The 23478-nt window shown below is 53.8% G+C and overlaps 1 long non-coding RNA gene across 2 annotated transcripts; it reads left to right on the plus strand.

The window, feature by feature from the left end:
- Positions 1-78: 78 nt before the first annotated feature.
- Positions 79-21076, plus strand: LOC113611694 (uncharacterized). Of its 2 annotated transcripts, none has more exons than XR_003429552.1 (3): positions 79-152; positions 9846-9978; positions 10426-19298. It is a non-coding gene; the product is annotated as an uncharacterized LOC113611694 (long non-coding RNA). The 2 variants fall into 2 exon arrangements; XR_003429551.1 differs by adding an exon at positions 20720-21076 and having other exon boundaries at positions 85-9978; positions 10426-12802.
- Positions 21077-23478: the final 2402 nt, after the last annotated feature.

Genomic DNA, 23478 nt, shown 5'->3' on the forward strand with positions numbered 1-23478 from the left:
AATTAGGGTAAATATGTGTTTAACTTTTAAAGAAACTTCCAGTTTTCTGGAGTAATGGTACAATTTTTTATTCCCTCTAGCACATGAGACTTTTCCCCGTGATGCCTCCTCAAAGGTATGGCCATCTCGTCAGAACTTCATGGCAAACGGCGGTAGGTACGGAGAGTCTGGGGGGCCCTGCGTCCATCTGCAGTGATGCTTAAGAGCCCCAGACTGGTGCTGTGTGGCCCTCACCCCAAGGCCACCCTTGGCATCAAACACCAGGCTTCCACCTGCCCTTGTGCCTTGCGGGTGTCAAGCTGCTTGCCAACTCTGGCAGCCAAGCGAATTCAGAAGCTAAACAAAGGCAGGGGACAGAGGAACTTGGAAGCAGTCTGTATAATGAGAGCTTATGTGCCAGCTAAGAAGCCTCACCGTTTCTCAGGATGGTGTTGTTCAGGCTGATGTCCAGGACAGTGTTTTCCAGTACAAATTCAATGTGCGAGGGGGAGAATTGTGTTAGACTGGGAGACACCAACTGTGGAACAGGAGAATGAGCGCTTATGATGCACCCACTGGGTGCCAGGTGCCCTGCTGGGTATTTTTATGTGCACTGTCTCTGAGCCCCACTTAACTCTGCCGGGTAAGCTTTGTTCCACCTTGCAGATGAGGACCTGAGATTCAGAGAGGTTAAGTAACTGGCCAAAATGCACACAGCACTAAGTGGGGAATCAGGATCCATCTACCTTCAGAGTCCCATGTTTCTCCACCAACATTCCTCTGGCCCCTTACCAGAAAGAGACCTCAAGTGGGCAGCTGCGGGAGGTTGAGAACTACCAGTTGGTGTGGAGGTTCCCAAGGAAAAGTGTCCCAGAATCTGTTTGCTCTCAGATCACTGCCACAAGACTGGGCTACAGGATAAATTGCCCCACAGTAACACCTGGAAAGCTTCAGCAGGTGGCTTTCCCCATCATCATCATCGTCATCATCGTCGTCGTCATTACGGTTGTCGTGCTGCCCAGCTTAACAACTGATGAAACCCTTGCACATCCCTTCTTTGATTCGAACTTACGTCACCCTGGGCGGGAGGAGTCATTATTCTGCCCATTTTTCAGATGAACAAAATGAAACTCAGAAATCCTTTCTCCTGGAACCCTCCTTTCTAGGGAGCTCCCTTTGGGCCACAGAGCTCTCAGGGCAGCCCCTCTGAGGGATGGGGTGGGAAGGCAGGGAACAGGCTCCCCATCCTGGGCAGTAAGGGGCCCTGCTAAATATCTGTGGCTGAGTCCTCACCCAGGTGAGGGAGGAAGAAGGCAAGCCGAGTGGATTACTGAGCATTTGAACTCAGCCTCAGAACAGCAAATATTGATTCAAGAAGCTGCCCAAAGGAGCTGACATTTTTATAGTCAACAAATAAAGCCGAGCCTCTCCCAGCCCCCCTTCATCAAAGGCCCTTTCTCCCCACAGCTGTCAGGGCACGTTTCTGTCATCAGCGCCTGGGAAGAGGAGGAAGAACCAGTGGGAGACGTTCACAGGGCCCCGGCTGATGTCACCGCTTCACCTTTAGAGAGAACAGGGAGCCCCAGGCCCCAGGGCTGAGACCTCAGCCAGCCAGCTGGCCCCACAGGTGCCAGAGTCCCTCTGGGTAGAGAGAACCTGGCACTAGAGCCCCCAGAGACGAAAGACACGCCTCCCACACGCAGCTTCCTCCTGTGGCGGCTCGGGGCCCTCATTCACAAGGAAGGACCTGAGGCCCAGAGAGATAACTGGGTCTCCAAGGTAAACAGCGAGGTCTGCCCAGGTCTTCCGCTTCAAGGCAGCAGGGAGGGCCAGCTCTCACCAGGCTGGAAATGAGAGGTGATCAGCCCTCTTTGCTCTGCCTATGGGACCCAGAGCCTGGCATTCACGCGCCTGCCCTCCTGCTTCGCTCAGGAAGGTCCCTCTACCTGCATCCCTCCCTTCCCGAACCCTTATGGACCACCCATCATTCAGGGCCTTGCTCACCTGTCACCGCTTCAGGACGTCCTCCCAGCTCTCTCCCCCCTCCCCCCACCTCCAGGCGGCAGAAGTCACTGCTCTTTCCTCAGTGCTCCTGAAGCACAGGCTTGCTTCCTGTCTTATCCCGCTTAGGCTGTTTCACCCTGGGCGGTTCCTCCCTCGGAACCCTCTCTTAGTCCTTCCAGGCCAAGAGGAGCAGGGGCTGTGCTTGATCCATTCCCGTTGCCCCAGAAGAGCCCAGAAAAGGGTCGGGCATTTGAAAGATGCTCCTTCAGTGCCTGTGGAATTGAATCATATCAATCTAATACTCAGGCACCACTAAGAACCCCTAGGAGCAAATTTAGCTGCATCTGGACTCAGGAAGGAAGCAGACAAGCCCCCGGTAGGCCCACCGTAGGAGGGAGGCTTAAGCCCTTTGTTCCTTTACTTGTCACCTTGCCGCTCAGCCTCCTTTCATCCATCCATCCATCCCCTGGGTTGAGCGTCTGCTCTGGGTCAGGCCCTGGTTGGGTGCTGGGAAGGCGTGGGGAGGAGGGGTGATGGTACACAGCTCTGCGCTCATCTGGAGCTTCTGGGCACGCCAGGGTACATGGCCCAGGGAACACAGGAGGCCTTTCCTCTCCCACGCTGGTCTGTGGGCCAGTCTGTGAGCCGTGGCTCTAGACACTGTGGCTTTTGGACTTCATGGAGTCAAGGGCAGCCCTTCGCAGAACCAGGCCAGGCAGAACTGTAGAGTAGGCCATGGTCCTCACTACTGCTACTCTCCAGAGGCTCTCCACCTTCTAGGCACGTGGTAGGATTAGATTTCCAGGTCTCCTGTGGTTGGGTTGAGGCAGGGAGCTAGTTCAGGGCAGAAGTGGCACAGACCCCTTCCGAGATGCATATCTCATCACCTGCATGAGACCCTCAAGGACTCTCTTTTCTCCTGAGTAGGCCCAGAGGCCGTCCAGGGACCAGTAGTGGGGCAGCCCTGCTACGCTCCACACCTGATGTGTCCAAGGCAACTGCCCCATGTGTCACCATTTCTCCAGACAGCAGGAAGGGGACAGAGGGCGTGCAGCTGGTCTTTAGGGAAGTGACTTAGAGTTGTTTTTGTTGACATCTCGCAGCCTAAACTGTCACGTGGTCACGCATCCCACAGTGGCTCCTGGGAAATGTAGTTTCTAGTGCAGCAGCCTCGTGCCCTGCTGAAATGCAGCGAGGTTTATTATTCAAATGGAAAAGGAGGCAAGGATGCTTGGGGCAGTTAGTGGTCTTTGACTCACTGTCCCACTCTAAATAGCTCCTGGCTCTCCTCCACAGGCCCTGGCTGCCCACAGCCCACCCCCGAGCTGGCTGGACATGGGGACCTTCCTCATCCTTCCAGCTCTGAATGACCTGGCACAAAACATGTCTCTTCCAGGCCTTCCTTTTCCTCATTTGTAAAAGAAGGGCTTTCAACCAGTGATCACTGAGGTTCCTCCCAGCACTGACATTTGATGACTTGTGGTTTTGGGCAAGTTGTTTAACCTCTCCAGATTTCCATTTCCTCATCTAGAAAATAGAGATAAAAATAGTTCTTACCTCAGAGGGTTGCCGCGAAATCATCTAGGGTTATGCCTGACATATAAGAAATAATCCATAAGCGTCTGCTATAATCAAAATAATCTGAGTTCCGCTTGTCAGCTCCTTAGAAAGAATCTGATGAACTTGCCCGTGCTGAGGCCTAATACAGGGTCAGTGAGTGTTTGGCACAAGTGCTGCCATTATTCTCTCTCTGTAACAGACATCACCAATCAACCAAGATATTCTCTGGATGAGCCAGGGTGCAGCCTCACAGTCCACAGCGCCGCCCTCGCACAGCCCCCATTCGATCCAAGGCTCCGTCCCCTCCTTTGGGAAGCCCTCCTGCTTCCACCCCACGCGTGTTCCCAAAGCGGCCTACACATACCCTGTCGTGGCTTTTTTTAGGCTGAGTTGTGATTTTTCCTTTTGCTTGTCGGTGCCCCGACTAGACTGTGAGTTCCATGAGGCAGGGACTGCAATTGGTCTCTCAAAGGTCTAGCCTGATGCCTGGAACATTGTATATGTTAAAAAATGAATCCTCGATCCTGTGGCTGGCGAGTCGGGGAGAAGTTTGGGGGACGGGCAGTGGGCTGTAGGACTGCCTCACTGACGACCGTATTCCCTGCCTCTGGAAGCCCCTGCAGGAGCTGTGGGTCATGTCTCCCCAGCCAGATCTCCCCTGCAGGGCTGGCCGGACACTTCTGAGTGAGCTGGGCTAGCCAGCACACATGGGGCTGGGAGGAGGCCAACAAACAGGCGGGCCTCCAAGACCGCTCCGGGGAAGCTGCCCTCCCCAGGGTGCACAGGTGTCTGCTTGCACCTCAGGCTCCAGGCTCCAGGGCGCTTCCAACTTAACGACTAATGGACCTGCGGGAGCTCGGACACCTGCTTTCTGCTTTCACAGACCACTGCCCAGCATCACCTTGGTGACAGAACGGAGAATGGGCGGGGGAGGTCGGGGGCAGGAGAGGGCCAGGGAGAGGGCCAGCCATCTGCCTGGTTAGCCCGGAAGGGTGCTGACTGCAGGGCTCAGGCAGGCCGGGATGGGACAGCAGCCACAGCTGTGCTGGGGGGAGCCCGCCTTGCTGCATGGAGAGCTCATAGACAGGCAGAGGTATGGTGGCTCAACCCCCACCGGTTCCCAGTCCTGGCACAGAACCACGCGGCACCATCTGACTTCAGGACATGGGTCCCAGGGGAAACAGTATGTGATCTGAGGGACTGGGAAGGCCTGTGTGTAACCACGTATCTACCCTCTGGCCTGTGACAGGCCCTGAAATGCAAGAATCAGGAGGAAGCCAGGGCGCCTTACAAAGAATACCTCTTGGCCACCCAATCTATCATTGCAGCAATTTTATAGATAAGGAACCTGAGGCTTGGGAAGGCTGACTTCCAGAGGTCACATAATTTGGAAACAAGGTCACATACCTCCAGGCATAGGGCTTGTCTCTCCGTCCGCAGGCCTCTGCAGTGAGGACCCGTTCCTCAGGCAGTCGTTGATGCCATTGTCCTGCAGCAGAAAAGATCTGATGGGCAAGAGTCACCAAAGGATAACTAACAATTATTAAATAGTTAACATTTTCTTTCCTTGATCTCAGGTGATCCAAACAGCACCTGGGCCAGGGGCTGGGGATCAAGATAGGAGCAAACCACGGACCCTGACCTCCAGGACTCTGGAGCGGGCGGTGGACTCAGAGCTGCCGTGTAGTGGTGCCTGTGGAGTGTTCAGTGATGAGCTGGTGGCTTCTCCACTGGCAGCCTTGGGCAAATAAGAATAATCATACATACATACATATGCCTGGTATACGGGAAGGAATGTGTTAAACTCCATTTGTGGGCTCTCCCTTCACCCCCACCCTTGCCATGCCTGCCACCAGCCCTCTCAGGGCTCAGCCAGTGCCATCCATTGCTTCTGGGAGGGTTAGGATTGTTCCAACAGGAACCGTACACGGCCCCTGGAAGAGAGGTACCAGCCATACCCCTAGGCTTGGCTCAGGGCTTCTGACCCTGCATGGCAACCCCTCAACTTCAATGACCCAAGATACCTCGGCAAATTACTCATCTTCCTGAGCCCCTCTTTTCTCATTTTGTGAAACGGGGTCAGGATTCCACTTTGCCTGGAACGTCCTGTGTCCTCACCTGTACTTATTCCTCAGAACAGATTGCTGGAAGTGGGAGTCCTGGATCAAAGGGCATCAGCACTTTTAAGGCTGGTGCTGCATATTGCCAAATGGTTATCCGGAGCGATTGTGTCAGTTGAGAATTCTGCCAGCAGTAGGTGAAAGCACTTCTTTCCCTGCATCCTCTTCAACACGGAGAGTTAGCTTTTCCAGAGTGTTTCCAGTTTGATGGGTAACAAAGGCATCCACCCTGTGATTAAGCATGCTGTGTGCTGGTTTAAGTTCAGGTTCTAGGGGCAGACTGATGGGTGTAGTCCCGGCCCTGCCCCTAGGGCCATATGGCCCTGTTCACACTAGGCCACACTCCTTGGCCTCGGTTTCTTCATCTGTAGGATGGGGTTACATTGTGGAATTGTTGTGAGAATTAACTACCTTAACGTAAGCTGTGTGGAGCACGGTAGGTGCTTAATAAATGTATCATCTCTACTTCTTTGGCTAGCGGTAAAGTTGAACTTTCATATTTCTTATCTTTCTTCTCTGACAGGTAACGTGTTTGTTGTTTGTCCACTCTTCTATTGCAGTACAGGACTTTTTCTTACTGATCTTTTAATAAGTCTTTATCTGTTAATTACATGAACACTAGGTCCTCTAAATTTTAATTCCAGATGCCCATCACCTACAAGCGTTTAAAACTAAAATCCATCTCTGTGGGTGAGGCCAGGTTGTTAGCATTCCCGAGGCCATTCTCCTAGGTAGCCAGGGCTGGGATATGGTGGTCTAGTTTTGTATCATCATCTGCTTGCTAACTTAGTTTTATAAGCAGCTTGAGGTACAGAAGTTTAAATGTTATGTGTGCAGCCACGTTCATCTTTCTTTTCCTTTATGATTTCTTCAGTATCTTTCATGTTTAAGGGGTTCCTCCTGTTTCTCCTGGTTTGCCTTTCCCATTCAGATGGTCACGTGTTTCTTCTGTTTCTGCGGTGGCTGCGCGTCTCACTTCCTGTGTGATCTTGGCAGTGTGCTGGACCCTCCTGGGCTTCTGTTTCCCCAAAATGAGGGGGGTTGGGCTAAATCAGACTTTGCCAAAGGCATCCGAGATGCTTTGTGGAAAAAAGGTTTCCTGGCCAAGTAAGTTTGGAAAATGCACATTATGTCAAAAGTTCTGAGAAACAGCACAGAAAAGCAGGGTGACCCAGCAGTTTCTCTCCTGGGTATATGCCCAAGAAAATTGAAAACATGTCCACACAGAACTTGTACACAAATGTTCGTAGTGGCATTGTTCATAATAGTTAAGCAGTGAATACAATCCGATGTCCAGGAACTGATGAATGAATAACCAAACTACCCACACAATGGAATATTATTCAGTCATAAAAAGGAATGAAGTGCTGATTCATGCTCAGCATAAACAAACCTTGCAAACATTATGCCAAATGAAAGAAGCCAGTCCTGAAAGACCATGTAGTATAATTCCAGCTATACAAAATGCCCAGGTTAGGCAGATCTGTAGAGACAGAAAGTAGGTTAGTGGCTGCCCTGGGCAGAGGGACTTGGGGGGAAATGGGGAATGACTGCTGATGGGCACAGGGTTTTTCTGGCGGATGAGAAGATGTTCTAAAGTTAGATTGTATTGATGGGGTACAACTCTGTGAATACACTAAAAGCCAGTGAACTGTACAGTTTAAAGGAATAAGTTTTATGGCATGGGGATTATGTTGCATAAAGCTGTTAAAAAAGAAAAGAAAAGAAAGGAAAGAAAAAGAAAGGAAGGGAAGAGAAAAGAAAAGAAAGGTTAGGACTCTGGAAGAGCTGGGTGCTTCCCAACTTTGTGTCCACCTATTCCCAGGACCTGGAGCAAGATTTTTTTTAAGCCTTTTCAACCCTTGGTTTCCTCCTCTGAAGAGCACAGCTCAGAGCACGACTCTGCGTTGTGCAGATGAAAAAGACACTTCCACATCTGCTCCTTGCAGCGTCTCCAGGAAGAGGCGGAAGCCAGAGAAACGAAATCGGAGGCCCCGCGAGGCTGGCTTGCCTAGGTTCACATAGCCGCTAAGTGGTGTGGTGTCGGGATTTGAATTTGTTTCTCTCAGGCCGGTCACTTGGAATGACGCTGGCCCAGCTGGGCTCATGGGTTGCAGAGAGATCTGCAGCAATAATGCAGAGTGTGCTCTGAGAGCCGAAAGGGGCTCTACAGATGGGGTGCGTGCTAGCCAGTGAGGATGGGAGAGGTGTGTCGGGGAGAGCCACACCTGTACCCACTTCCTCTGAGGCTGGGACAGCCTTGTCCCAACCTGCAGGCCCTGAGCTTTGTGTTTCTTCTTGTTGAAATGGGAGGCCAAGTCTTACCTCATGGCAGCTGGTGGGAGCTCCTAGTAATGGCAGCCCCCGCTTTGAGTGTTTACCAGGTGGCCTGCGCTCTGCTGGACTCAGGGCCTCACTGGGCTAAGGCTCGGGAGAGCCTGTGAGTTCAGTGTGGTCACCCTCTTTCACAGAGGAGCAAACCAGCCATCGTGCCACTGTTACATATTCCTTGAAGAGATGATTAAAGGCCATATAGTATTCTGTCTTAGGCATGTACCTCCTTTCACTGTTTCTCTAGTATTTGACATTTGTTCCTATTTTATTTTAAAATGCAAACAACGCTGTGATGGACAAACTTACATATACATTTTTGTGCACCTCTGCTTATTTCCTTGAGGTCGATGCCTGGAAGAGGAATTACCAGGTGAAAGGGTATGAACTCATTTACTGTTCTTCGTGTGTTGCCAGGCGGCTTTCCAGAAAAGAAAGGCTGAGACATCCACATTCCCACGAGCAGCATTGGCCACGCCAGTGGGGGTAGATTAGTAACCAGCTTGGGCGTCTGTTCTCTCTCGTCCATTGGGATGATCCCCTGAAAACTGACCTGATCTCACACTTGTTAAAACTTATCTTAACTAGTAACTGGAAATACTCAATTCCATGAATCTATTCTATGGGTTTATGGAAATCCCCAGGGCACCTTCCCACGGAAGCCTAATTGGTAAAGTAGATAATACATCAAGAGGGAGTTGATTTATTATCTCCCCCTCCTGCTGACAGCCTCCTATCAGAAACGTTGTGCTGAGATCTCAGGTGCCATCTGCTGCTTGAAATTGCCAGTCCTTGTGAGAAGTACGGGCCTTTGAGTCTGTCGTCTTCCATCCAGTCAATCATAACAATTCCTAACGTGTACTGAGTATTTACTCAGTAAGCTGTGTGTATTAAGTAATTAATCCTGATAGCAATCCTATGAGATAGACCTTATTATTATGCCCGTGTTAACAGGGGGATGAGGAAATGAAGGCTCAGAAAGGTCGAGTAACGTGTCTGAGGTCACACAGTGAGTGAGTAGGTGGTAGATTAGGGATTTGATTCCAGACAGTCTGACTCTACAGACCGTAGCCTCACCCAGCACCGTGTACCGCTGCTGTACTGTCTGGTGATGGGCAACAGGTACTCTTGGTCAACCAGTCTTGAATTGGCAGGAGGGTACAGAGACCTGAGACCCCATGGCTGGGGCCAGCTTCTGGTCAGCCCCTGTGAGAACAGCACTGACAGGGAGATTCAGCAACACCTGAGACGACCTAGTGAGGTGTTGGTGTCCATCAGAGGAGGCAAGGTACAGAAAACAGATGGAAAATGGTTTTTATCCATTTTCCTTTGCGTTCAGTGGAAGGGGATGTTTCCTTGTACCTCTTTCTTGGCTACCAAGAGTGACCAGTACTAAGGATCGATGTAGCCACCAAGATTCTCTAGGGTCCTGCCTAGCCGTGCCCACTGCATTCTGCCCCCGTCCCAGCAGGGCTGAGGAGTGCGGTGTGTGTGGGCACGTGTGTGCCAGTGTGTGTCACTCGTGCTCACCTCCGGTTTGCTGAAGCAGCGTTGAGCCCTGGGCCTGGCCTGGGGAGGAAGCGCTGTGCTGGCCTGGCGTGGCACTGGGCATGGCATGTGCTCAGAGAGGTGACAAAGCCGGGAGGGGCCTGATGGGTGCCTGGAGAGTGAAGAGATGGCTCAGCAAAGGCCTCAGCCCACCTCTTCCATGAGTTCCCACTGCACTGTCAGCTCTGTGAGAGCTGGGGCCCTGCTGCTTGTCGGCTGCCACGTCCCCCCTGGTAAATAGTTGACAAATGTTGGGTGGAGGCAGGTGCGCTATGAACAGAGGCTTCAATTTTTTGGTGTCAGGAAAATAGACATAAAGCCCAGGAAGGGAAAGTCGGACGTGGAAGAAAAGAGCCGTGAAGGGAAGTGACGTGAGATGCTGTGTGTTGGACCTGGGATGACGAAGTGTAACCTGGAGCCTGCTTGCCAGGAAGAGGTAAGCGGACGTGCCGGCTGAAGGAGGGGTGTGAGCGCCGCAGGAGGGCTGTGCGAGGGTGTGGGCTGTGGTGAGAGAAGAGGCTGGAAACAGGAATGGGGGCCGTCTGGGAATCGCCCGTTGCGGGGTGCATCTCAATTGCCGGGAGGGCTTGTTAAAACACAGGCTGCCCGGCTGCACCCCCAGGGTCTCTGATTCAGTAGATCTGGGTTTGGGCTGACAGTCTGCATGTCTAGCCGTTCCTACTGACAGCTGCACAGCGCTGAGCCCCACCTTCCTGCTGCCTGGGGTCACCCTGGCCCTGCATCGCAGGCTGAGCCTGGAGCATCACCACCAGGGAGCTTCCCCCATCAGCACATGAGGCTGCCTCGAGTGATGGGGACGGATGAGGCAGGAGGCCGCCCTGTGGTTTCCTGCCCACACGCAGTCACATCTGTTTTCCTCCAGAAGCGAGGTCCTTGCGTGAGCACACGGTGGAAACGAGACGTCAAGAGCAGCACGAAGTAGGGCCCCAGCGAGCCGTCGTCCCACCACGCTGCCTCACCCAAAACAAGCTGGGCTTTTCTTGCCTGTCTCCACGTCGCCTGCAGACGGCTGCGGATGCCCGTGGCGGGCTGGGGTGGGAGGAAGGCCAGGAGGGGAGGCTTCAGAACTAGAGACTCCTTCCGGAAGGAGACTCCTGAGAGATGCTGGACAAAGCGTACACATTCACATGCTCCGGGATGAGAAAACCAAGTCAAATGCCTGTTCCTGAAAGGGAACCCACTGGCCCCTGAGATGCCAGTCTGCACCCCCCGAGCTGAGGGGACGGGGAGCAGGTCCTCAGAGTGAAGGCTTAGGGAATCAGAGGTGAGGCTAGAAGAGGCAGTGCACGTGTAGAACGGGTTCAAGACCCACCTCCGCGGCTTAGGAGGGAGTGGCATCACCAAGTTACTGAACTCTGAAACTCTGAAACCCGCATCTGTACAGCCAGCGTACCGAAAGCATTCAATTCAGTAGGCTGGGGTGGAGATAACAGGGGATGAAATGTATGTGGCGAACTCCTGGTGCCCTGATGGGTCTCGTTTGGGGCCAGCCAAGTCCCCGCATGGGAGGCTGTGCCTGGCCCAGGCCTCCTCCTGGGCGGCAGGTCTCGGGAGGGCCCGAGGCCCGGGGAAGCCAGGCTGCAAACCCGGCAGCAGAGCAGCAGGGCGGTAGCTGCTGCCTTTCATCTGTCAGGCTTCCCTTCAGGAGAGGGCACGGCTCACAGACTCTAACCACTCAGGCTTCCGGTGCTCCTGCGTGGGTTTCTCGAGAGCCCAACCCTACAGGCCCCGCCTGCCCTGATCCAGCCGCGGCCTGGGATGCTGGGGGGAAGGAGAGTCAGGGATTCCTTTAGGCCGGAGTTTCTCAAACTTGAGTGCGCCTCTGAATCACCTGGGGGCTTGTTAGTGGACTATGGGGCCCCCTCCCAGAGGTTCTGACTCAGTGGGTCTGGAGTGGGGCGTGAGAGTCTGCATTTCTAACCAGTTCCGGGGTGATTCACACCTTGAGGACCACTGTGTTAGGCTTATCTCTGCCAGGCCTTCTCCCAATTCCACCCAACACGGTGCTGGGGCCTGGCACCGTTCGCACCCGATGTCACCGGCGAGGGGCTCACAGGAAACTGTGCTGGCTGGTGACTGCTGTGTGGCTTGGTGGGCAGGCCCCCAATACCTACTGTCACGGCAGAGGCTTATTTCTGTCCCTGATCTGGCCCACAGGCCTCTGCCCTTCTGCCATTCCTCCCCAAACCAGCTCTACGTCCTTAGCCCTTGGCTCCAGAAGGGTACCCAAACCTGGACTGAGTTCGGGGGCTCCTTGCCCCTTGGAGAGAAGGAACTCTTTCGTTCCTCTTCCCTTTGCCTTTTCCCTAGGACACAGCTCCGTCAGCCTTTCAGGCCTCTCCCTGGGCCCCTCCCCACGTTCACCCCAGGATGGCCTCGGTCCTCTCAGGGCCACCCTCTCGCGTCTCTGAAGCCCCAGCCCTTCCCCCACATCCCCTTCACCATGCACGTACCTCACTGGCCCTAGGCTTGATCTCGCTTGGCTCTGTGGTTGGCCAGGGCCCCCGGTCCGGAGCTCTCCTTCGGCCCCACGAAGGGGGCAGTAAGGGAAGGGCCGAAGGCTCAGGATTGTGTTGGGAAATGCTTGCCCCCTGCGGATCCACCTGCAAAGTACGTATGAAGCCATTACTTAACAAAGGGAAAGGCAGTTAAGGAGCTCAATAAATATTTTTTGAATAAGGGAACACAAATCTCCTCTCCATGCTGCACACTCAAAAACGCCTCTGATGAGAAAGCACTTTGATTCTGGGAGCCCCGCAGGTGTGCGTGCGAAGCCCTTGAGTGCCGACCCAGAACGGGAAACGGGAGCCCCAGGCAGGAAGTTTCTCTGGCACCGTGATTTCCAGTGCGTCCCGTGGCAACGGGTGTGCCAGGCTAAAAACTTCTACACACCCCAAAAAGGGACCTGGGGATGATACGCTTGGGAAGCACTGAGCGACAGTGTCAGCTGGTCCCTGTATTAGGGAGACTTCTCCGAGCCTGGATCAGGGAGGGGCTTGCTCAGGCCTTGAGGACAATATCCCAAGCGTATTGGCTCCGAGGTCCGTCTGCTGGATACCTGTCTGGGAACCTGGGGGAACATAAATATGAGGACCGGCATGAAGGCAGCTTTTATTTCCCAACAGAGCTCCATAGGCGCCAGCATTTGTGCCCAATGAAGGACAGGGTTTCCTTTCCTTCCAGGCTCCCACCAGCAAGGCCAGAGGGAGGCACGACCCTCACGCCTGACTCCCAAAGAGGTAAGTGCTGAGGACCATGAATAACCTGATGACCTGGGGTCAGAGGTCTCCTCATATACACGTGCACACACCTGAGCTCTGGTTGTTGGCTGGCTGGCTGGCAAAATGAGTGGATGGATGGTTTTCAGTCTCTGCATGTTTGACAGCCCCCGTGCTGAAACAGATATTTCCTTGGCAGTCCCCACACCAAAAGCCCATTGACTCAACTTGCTTTGGCCAGCTCAGCCCTGAGCCCCATGGGGAGCATGGACAGGGAGGGCGATACTGTTCCTCCAGAGGCTGAGATCTTGGTATCCTTGGCCTGGTTTAACTCTGTTCAGGCTGCTATAACAAGAATATCACAGACTGTGTGGCTTAAACAGCAAACATTTATTTCTCACGGTTCTGGAGGCAGGGAAGTCCAAGAGGAAGGTGCTGGCTGACTCTGCCTGGTGGAGCCCACTTCCTGGTTCCTAGTCAGTTCTTTTCTCGCTGTGGCCTCACGTGAGAGCTCTGGTGAGGGAGCTCTCCAGAGTTTCTTTCACAGGAGCCCTAATTCCGTTCCTGAGCGCTATACCCTCAGGACCCAATCACCTCCCAACACCATCTCCTTGGGGGTTAGGTTTTAACATAAGAATTTGGGGGCACACAAACATTTAGTCTCTAGCACTCTACCAGCTCCATCCAGGGCCACCGTTCAGTCTGGTCATACAGGCCTTCCAGAAGCACACAGATGATTATAAAGATGGACAGACAGGGGATCAGCATTGCCATTTATGGGGGTCGCTCAAGCCTTGATTTGCCATTTACCCCTGTGTGACCTCGACGGCCACTTAAGCCCTCCAGCCCTCGTTGCCTCACCTCCCTGCCACCCTCAGGGGGCTGCTAGTGAGATGGAACGTGGTCATGTGTGGACACTTGCAAGGTCCGTGGAGAGTGCCACACGCCGTGCAGATGTCAGGGGCTGTGACTGTGGTCATGGCAGCTGGTGAATCACAGCCACAGGGATCTGTCATCTTCAGGCTGGAAGTGAGGCCTCCTGGACTCCCTTGTGCTCCGGTCGCCCTTGGCTCAGAGCCCTGCTGCGGCCACTGTCCTTTCCTTGGGCTGACCCTACTTTCACCCCAGGGCCCTACCAGACTTACTCACCTTGGCCTGGGGGAAACAGCACCTTTTCTGCCTGGAATCCCGGGCCATCCCTTGGCTTCTGGACAAAGCAGCCCATTTTCAGCCGCTGCCACTCCACTCACCCCATCCCCTTCCCAGCTCCTCTCAACCAGTGACCTTCCTCACAGCAGCCCCCTCCTTCCTTCGCCTCTGAGGTGGCACTGACCCTGGGAACAGAAAGACCTCGGTTCTGCCACGCTTGCATTGGACAATGACTCAACCACTCTGTGACCCATTTTCCCTGCCTGTAAACAAGGACCCTGGCGCCCTGCAGGTTGCAGTGAAGATAAAGCAATGACATGTGTGATGTGCTGGCTTAGTGCCCAAAACATGGCATTTGCTCAAGAAATGTGAGGTTTCCTCTACTCTCCAAGTGCACCGCAGGCTCTGCTCTCAGAGTCTCTGAAGTGAGGCTCCGGGAGCCCCCACCAGAGGCGCACACAGATAAAGCCTGCAGGGCCTCTGCCACTCAAGCTCATTCAAGGAAGCTGAGTCTGAGCTGAGGAGGAGAGGAGTCTGAGCTGCTCATCAGCCTTTTTCTGCCGTTTTTTCTTGCCCCTGAAGACAGAGGCAGCTGACAGTGTCCAGGCTTAGGGCTGCTGGCCCACACCCCAACCGGAGCCCTCGGAGTCAGGTAGAGGGGGAGAGAGTCTGGAATCCACACGACGAACAGCGGGCCTTGACTGGCCCCTTCTTACACATCATCTTGGGACAGGTGAACCCCGGAGACAGGGTTGTCCCAGCCCAAATCCACAGTGAAATTGACTGGGCCCTGCCCCTCCAGCACGGGGGATGTCCACTGCTGCAGACAGCTTCAGATTCCTTGGACGTGGTTCAGTGGGAATCAGCTCCATTTAACCTCCATGCACCGTGCACCGAGCCCCTCCTCAGTACCTCCCAGGGATGCAGGGATGAGTAGAGCACAGTTCCTGCCCTCCGGGGGCTGCCAGCACAGGGGATGAGGAAGATGCTGAGAAGCAGCACCTACACCAGCGGTGCGCCACCTGCAGACATCTAGAAGGAGACTGACGCCTGGGCCCACCCAGAACACGGAACGCAGGCACACGCACGCACGCGCTGGACATCACCTCTGCCCTGTCCACAGTGCCTGGCCTGTGGCTCCTCCACCCCTGTACCAGTCCTTCTGGGCATGCTCCTGCCTCTAGGTTTCTGTTGTCTGGGACACCCTTTTATGATGTCAGATTTATTGAGGTATATAATTTATACAGGTACGATCCACAGGTTTTAAGAGTACAGTTCGGAGTTTGGACAAATGTGTACAACTGCATAGCCTCCTGCCACAGGCAAGACATAGAACATTTCCCCACCGCACGAAGTTCCCTCAGTGATCCAACAGCTGGCTCCCTGCCTCCTTGGATGCTGTTTAAATCGCCACCAGCATTTATTCCCTCTGTCCTGCTTAAAACTTCTCCCCAGCACCAGACATCTCGTGTACGTATATACTTACGTACGCATCTTACATACTCTCCATCCCGTATGTGATTTTTCTGTTTGGTTTGCTGTTGTATTCCCGGCGCTCAGGAATGAGAGCTCAGAATCCCCAGTCCAGAGAGAGAGAGATAACAGAGATGGGGGGGTTGTGGGAACAGTGGGGGTGCCTCCCTCAGCTGGGGGGACAGACCTGGAGGGCGGCAGGTGGACAAAGGAGGAAAGTACGTTGTCATCTGAGCATCAGAGGTCGTATGGTGGGAATGATGAGAAGTGGCTGGAGAGGTGAGCAGAGGGCATCAGTTCTGCTGGACAGGGAGTTTCTCACGCATTTGACCCCCTACCTTATTCCCCAAAGCAGCCTCCTCCAGAGCAGGATCGATAAGGGAGACTTTTAAACAGGGTCTGATCCACATGTTAATGGGGACTGTTCCAGGTGCATCTCAAGGGCAAGGCTGGAAGAGCGACAGCCCCACAGGCTGGCCCCTAGGAGCTGGGAGGGAGGTGATGGTGGCTGAGATTGGGCCTGGGCAGTGGGTGGGAGAGGAGAGAATTCAGTGAGGGCAGCAGTTGGTGGCAGCGGTGTTGGGGGGACCGGGAGGCAGACTTGGAGCTTGGACTTGACGCCCCTGGCAGTACGGTCCCGATGGAGTCAGGCCTGGGACTGGAGCAGTGCAGAGTGTTCTTAGGAGATGGGGTTTCAGTGCCCACAATATTCCCATAGCTTGAGAGGGACATCAGTGGGCTGTTCTTCTGCCTGGAACCCCCTGGGCTAGGGGTCACGCCTGGCTCAGTTTCTCCCCCAGGGCCGCTCCTCCTCGGCTCCTAGCCTGCAAATGCCAACCTCTCAGCTCTGGCCACACTCTGCCTTTTCATTCTTCATGCTGCTGGTGCTTCAGATCGCCACCGGCCAGGGTGGCTTTCTCACTGCAGGACACCAGTGGGTGATTTCTGAGCCCCTCTGGAAGCTTCCTTCTGGCTCACCCTTCCAGAGGCCGGGCATGTCCTGATACTTCCATGAGGCTGTGTGATGTTTGGGACTTTGTCTTGAAGTCCATCTTAGACATTCAGCCCCTCAGAGGGCTTGAACTAGGACTTTAGATTTGCTTCGCCAGGGAGGTGTGAAGGATTAGTCAAAAGATGTTGTTTTGTTGTTGCTTTCCATGTCAGCAAATTTTAGCTGAGGCTTCACTCCGTGCTTAGCTCTGTGATAGGAGCTGGGGATGTGGAGATGGATAAGACACACTCATTGCCCCGAGCACAGCAAGGGAAGATGACATATGAGCCAATAAACCACAACAAAGAGAGGTACATAGATGTAGAGCACACTGTGGGGCATCTCAAGAGGCTGTGGTTGAATATGGGAGGGAGTGTTCAGGGAAAGCCTCCTAGAGGAGGTGACGTTTGAGCTGGGTTTTGAAGGATAAATAGGAGTTCACTCATGGTGCATACTAGGGAAGGCTGGCAGGTATTCCAGCAGAAAGAAAAGTTTCTGCAGGGCCTGGAGGACTGAAGGTCCATGATGGGTACAGAGCTAGGATCATTGATAAAGTCCTTGCTGGGTTGCTGGGGTGACCAAGCGTGACTGCGGGGAGGAAGACGTTCATCTTGGAGAGCAGTGTGGGCAGTCCTTCACTGACTGCTTTCAGCCTCAAATTATGTCTGATTGGCATTTGCTTGCATTCTGCCCCTGCCATCCTTTCCCCGTGGCCTTCTCTTGTCTTTCCTCTAACTAACTCCCCTGTCTCCCTCTGGGTTTGCCCCTTCTATGATAGTCTGGGACTGGGTGTGAGGCACTGCGGGACCCTCCTAGCCACACAGCAGGGTCTAGAGCTGCTCCAGCAGCTCGTGGAGAGGCGAGAAGCAGGCCAGGGACTCGGGCAGGCAGCTGATGCCCAGGAAACTAGTGGGGATCTGTCTGTGGGTGACAGGACCCCAGCTTTGAAGGGCAATCTCCCCACCTGCTCACTGATCACCATGTGGGGCTCACAGCAGGGCTCTACCTCGGAGGGCACCTGGGATCCCAGTAGGAGGGCTGCTCAGAACCAGGCATAGGAACCAGGGCAGAGAAGATGAAGCCAAGCCCATGGGGTAGGACAGAGGCAGTTAGGGATGCCTGCTCTGGGCAGCAGCATGGGGGCTCAGAGAGCTACATGGGAGCCCGGAGCTGCCAGGTGGGGCTGAGCCCGTTGCTAGAAGACCTTCCTCTGATGTAGACGCCTTTGTCAGGCTGGAGCCAATAGGTAGGAAGGAAAACCAGCTCCATTACCTTGGGAAGGGAGGTGCTTCACATTTTTGACTGTTTTCCTTCACAGAATCTTGAAGGCTTGGCAGGTGTGAGAAGCTAATGTTTCACATTGATCCCTAGTATTTATCTGGGGCTTTCCATGTGCCAGGAACTGTGCTATGTGTTTTGAAAACCCTGCCTCATTTAATCTTCATATTCGCTCCGCTCGGCTCCGCGTGGGAGGTGCTGTTACCATCCCTACCTAGAGACGAGAAACCACAGCTCAGGGCGGTTAGACGGGGCCAGGGCCGAGAAACTAAGTGCTGGTGAGACTGGCAGCTGTGCCCCGGACCACCAGACGGTGCCTCCTTACCCCCCCCCCCCCCCCCCCCCCCGGGCACAGAGCCGTGCCCGCACTGTGTGCCTGCCCCGCCCCACTCTGCTCCCCGCTCTCCCCGAAGCGTGTGCTTTGGGGCATGGGCTGGATGGGTCCCTGCCGTGGGTGGGAGAGCAGGGCTGCTCTGAGCTCCGCAAGCCCTCCTGTGCCGCCTCTCCCCGCCCCCAGCTCAGCGGAAGCCCAGCCCGGGCGTCTGCGCCTCGGGTTGGCCCTCCTGGGGCTGAGAAGCCACCCGAGGCTGAGTCACGGAGCCTTCCTTGGGATTAACGCTCCTCTGAGGTCCACGGTACCTGGTTGTGGCAGAGGCAGTTGGCCCTTCCAGCCAAGCACTAATCCTAGCGAAATACTTGGTATTTCCAGTCATTCCGGCTGGAATTAAACTTAAACCAAGCCCCAGAAAGCACAGCCAGGAGAATGTGAGTTGAGTTGCCAAAGAAACCAGGCATCCGGCCTGCTCAGACGCTGGGCTCCCGTCTCAGGGCAGGCGGGCCATTCATGCCCCGAGAGCAGGAGGGGCAGAGACCACAGCAGCACGCATGGCACTGCCCGCCCAGGCACCTCCCTCCCTCGGCCCGCCTGTCTGGCGTGTCCTCGTGTCCCTGAAAATTACCACGTGGTCAGACGACAGCCTCTCAGCCAGGTTGCCTGAGGCAGCAGGGGTCGGAAGCTGAGTCCGACCTGACTCGGCAGCGATCACGGTCCCTCTGCCCAGTGTCACGCGATCAGCGATGGCAGCAGAGGGGCAGCCCAGGTTGCCCGTGAGGAGCAGGGGCACCGGAGCTGCTGCCTGAGCCTGACTCCACTGCCCACTGGGGGACCACTAACGCGTGACCCTCTGGGCCTGAGTTCTCCTGTTTGGAAAAACGAGACAGTGGGTCCCTCAGCGGGTGACTGTGAGTGTTCAGTGAGTGGGTTAGTACAGATGAAGAGTTTGGAACTGTGCCTGGCATATTGGAGCACTGTGTGCTTCCGTTATGCTCTGGGCCTCGGTTTCCTCACCTGCAAGACGCAGCTGAGGGAGGGGCTTGACCCCCACGGGCCCTCATGTCCTGCCGTTCTCTGGCTGTGACCAAGGCCCCGCCCCCAGAAGAGCACTTACCCTCCAGGGGAGGAATTGGCTGGACAGACAGCATTATATGCCCCACAAGCCACACCCTGTCCAGTGGCTGTGCCTGCGTGGAGTGTATGTATGTGTGCATATTTGTGTGTTTATTTGTGGACATGTGCATGTGTGTGTTTGTGGGTATGTGTGTACACATGTACACAGGTATATTGTGTAGGTGCGTATATGTATGTGTGTGTTTGTGTGGATACGTATGTGTGTCTCTGTATATGTGTACAGGTGTCTGTGTGTATATGTGTGTACACGTGTGCATGCAGGTACATGGGTATGTGTGTATTTGTGTACAGGTATGTAAGTGTTTTGCGTATTGTATACGTGCGCATGTGATGTGGGCGTGTGATATATACATGTGGGCATGTCTGTGCACACGTGTATACGTGTATCCAGGTGGGGAGCACAGAGAGCCAGCCCATTTGGTTCTTTGTTGAAGCTCAGGTGGGACTGTGGCCCCCACCTCATCTCACGCCTCCTCTCAAACCTGTCTGAGTGCGCAGTGGAGGTGACACGAACCCAAGAAGGATGGATGGAGGGCTGGGGTAGGAAGTGAAGGTGAGGTGGAGGGCAAGAGTGTCTTAACCAAAGAAATCCAGCAGGATTTAGAGTGGAGGAGCTGGAGAGTGAAAATGAGGCCAGTTACTCTGGTTGGCATTATGCTCTAAGCTCTGTGGCTCTCATGTTGTAGACCAGGAAGGTAAAGCTCAGAGAGGTCGAGGAACCTGCCTGAGGTCGTCAGTGGTCGAGCCAGGACTGGGCTACTTCACCACCCTGGGCTGACCGGTAGGAAAAGGCCGACAGACAGGCACCATCACTGGAGCCTCCCTCTGCACGGCTCCAGGCCAGGGTGGCAGTCAGTGTCCCCAAAGTGCTAGACGACAATGTCCCCGGCTTGGTGTAGGGGACGGATTGCTGAGGAGGAGAAGACGGCATTTCTACTTTAGTTCTGTTTACAGGGTGTATCTTTGGTCAGGTCAAGTCAACTTTCTGGGCCTCAGTTTGCACATCTGTCATATGGGGCCACTACCCCACCCTGGCCTCATAGGAAGAAGCCGTGTAGTTGCTGGGGTTGAAAGTACAGCCTTTGGTGCCCTCGGAGTGAATCCCAGACCTGACCCTTAGCAGCTGTGTGACTTTGGGCCAGTCAACCTCTCAGCCTCAGTTTTCTTACACGTACAATGGGGATAACAGTGGTCGCTACATCATGGGGCTGCTGTGAGTGTTAACTCAAAGAACGCCTGTAAAGCACTTAAACAACACCTGGCACAAAGAAAGAGGCAGTAAAAGTTAATTACTTTTTTGTTTTTAAAGTTAATTACTTTTGCCATTGCGATTATTTCCTAAGGTTGTTAGGAGAACAAAAGAGGCTTGCTCAGAGGAGACTGCTGAGCTGTGGAGAGACCTGCTGGAAGGGAGGTAGACAATATTGACATACAATATGAAATAACATGGTAGTTTGCACTCATTCTCACCCTCCTTCCCTTTGGGAGAAATGTTCATTCTCACCCCACTGACATTGGACTTGACCATGGAATACAATTCAGCCCATGGAATGTGAATAAATATGGTGATGTATTCCAGGTCTCAGCAGAAGTGTAGCGAGAGTTTCCATCATCGCACTTGCTTGAGAAGTGTGTCAGAAGAACGCACTGACCAGCTGGGGAAGCTCCTACAGCCTGGGCCCTGGGGTGAGGAGTTGTGGGGCGGAGCCCGTGGAGCCACAGCCGACAGCCTCCCACAGGTGATGTGAGTGCGAGGGAGATGTGCGTGGTTGTGAGCCCCCGAGACACTGGGGTTGCTTGTTACCACAGCCGAACTGACACAGTATCGAGAAGAAGAGGGGTTGGAATACTACTCAGCCATAAAAAGGAATGAAATCTTGCCATCGGCAACAACACGGATGGACCTAGAGGGTATTATTCCAAGTGAAATGAGACACAGAAAGACAAATACTGTATGATTTCACTCACATGTGGAATCTAAACAAAACAAATGAACAAACATAACCAAACAGAAACAAGAGTCAACGACACAGAAAACAAACAGGTGCTTGTCAGAGGGGCGGGGCATGGGGAGGAGGAGAGAAATAGGCGATGGAGATTAAGAGGTACAGACCTGCAGTTACAAAATAAATGAGTCACAGGGCTGAAATGTACAGTGCGGGGAATATACTCAATTATTATGTAATATCTTTGTAGGGTGACATCTTGTAACTAGACTTATCATGGTGATCATTTTGAAATGTATATAAATATCAAATCACTCTGTTGTACCCCAGGAACTAACATAGTGCTGTAGGTCAATGACACTTCAAAAACAAACAAACAAACCCATAGAAAATGAGATCAGGTTTGTGGCTACCAGAGACAGGTAGGGGGCTCGGGGGAAGGGAATAAGATGAAGGTGGTCAAAGGTACATACTTCCAGTTATAAGATAAATAAGTACTAGGGATGTAATGCATAACATGATAAGGATCATTAACACTGCTGTAGGTTTTAAATAAAAGCTGCTGTCGAGTAAATCCTAAGAGTTCTCATCACAGAGAAAACACTTTTTTTTTTCTATTTCTTTAATGTTGTATCTGTATGAGAGGGATGATCACCAAACCTACTGTGGTAATCGTTTCATGATCTATGTAAGTCAAATCATTATGTTGTGCACCTTAAACTCATACAGTGCTGTACGTCAATTATATCTCAATAAAACTGGGGGAAAAAGGAGGAGGGGGGAGGGGAGGGGGAAGGGGGAGGGGCTCTAAGGAGGTGTCCCACTGCCTCGAGAGAGGAGAGGTGCCAGGCCTTGGAGGCTGAAGTCAAGGAGGGGGTTGAAGTAGACAAAACACATGCACACGCAGGTGTGCACGGGCATACACACACGTGAAACACAAGGCAACCCTCCACATCGGCTGCCCTTTATTTCCATAAGACCCTGTACTAGTCAGCAGGTCCCTGGAGCCGGCTAGCTTTCCCACAGGGTCTTCTCGTCCCCCACCCTCCCCCGGGGCCTCCTCCGTTGCTCCTGCCCTTGGTTCCTGGATCGTTCACATCAGAAAGCCCAAGAACCCTTTGCATTGGCTGCTGTTTTGTTTGCCTTCGCTCATGCCATGCTGTTGTGGATGAGAAGGGAGCAGGCCAACACCAGCTGCTGCCACAGACCAAGGGAAACATTTCCCGGCCTCCGGTTGGATGTGGTTCCCTTCCCGTGGGTCTTCCTTCCAGAGCCAGGTCTGTAAACTTGGGGAGCAAATGGTGTGTTGCCACACTCTGTCCGGTCCACACGTGGTCTTTCTCAGAGAGGACCAGAGAGGGAAGGGGCTGAGGTCTCCGCCATGCTGCCTGCCCTCCGGCCACAGCAGTCCTCCCGAGAGGCACAGAGGGGCTGGCAGACACCACCATCTTGCTTTTTGGAAGAGGGGCTGCTCATACATTCTGACCTCACTGGTACGGGAAAATTTTCCATTTGGAGTGCTTTCCATCCAGGAGGCAAAGCAAACATCTGGTCACATAGTTCCCTTTCTCCGTGCCAGCCTTTCCACTCAGGGATGCCAGGCATTTGTTCCATCGTTTCTTTATTTTCCTCCATACCAGCTAGCTGAGCGTTCTATCTCCCCTCCCATCCAGGGAGCCATTCATAGCCCCTCTCCCCTTGTGTCTGCTCCTGGCCCTGACGGGAATTTTCCTGTGGCTTTCTGTGGTCTCCAATCCTGCAATTTGCCACCCAGTGCTTGCAGGCTCTCCCTGCACTTAGGACTTTCCGAGCAAATCTTGGTCTGGTGTGGTCGCTCTGGGTAATCATCACAGGAGGCCTTAAAGAAGCCGCCTCTGTAGGCTGGTGGCCGCCCAGCTCATGGCAGCTCATGGCAGCTCATGGCAGCTTTGTCCTGCGTTTGGTGCTTTGGGGATGCAAGGACCAGGGGCGTGCTTGGGCAACCTCCTGCACTGCTGGCAGAGCAGTGAGCAGGGATGAAGCTCGGGCTGCCTCAGCAGGGCTTCCGCACAGTGGCCTGTGGTCCCTCCGATGCTGCATCATCTCTTCTCTGCTCCTGTGTCTTCATCATCCTTGCAGCTCGGCTTGTCTCGGCTGCTGCCTCCGTGGCTCCTACCCGCCATCTTTCTTTCCTCTCCTCCCCATCTCATATGCTTCTGATTGCTCATGCCGTCTAGTGCTTTGTGGCATCTGCTTACTGCCGTCCCTCGTGGGGGTCTCTCAGCTCTGCTGCCCCCTACTGGCTGGAGCCACCTCGGTGTGACTGCTGTCAAACCTCCTGAGAGGCCCCCAGCCCGCCTTGCACCACAACCCTGGCTTCTCAGCTCCTCAGAGACACCCAACTCTGTGTCCT

Source organism: Aethalodelphis obliquidens, unplaced genomic scaffold, assembly GCF_003676395.1.
Source record: "Aethalodelphis obliquidens isolate GAN/ISIS:26980383/991018 unplaced genomic scaffold, ASM367639v1 scaffold70, whole genome shotgun sequence".
In the NCBI taxonomy this organism is placed as follows: Eukaryota; Metazoa; Chordata; class Mammalia; order Artiodactyla; family Delphinidae; genus Aethalodelphis; species Aethalodelphis obliquidens.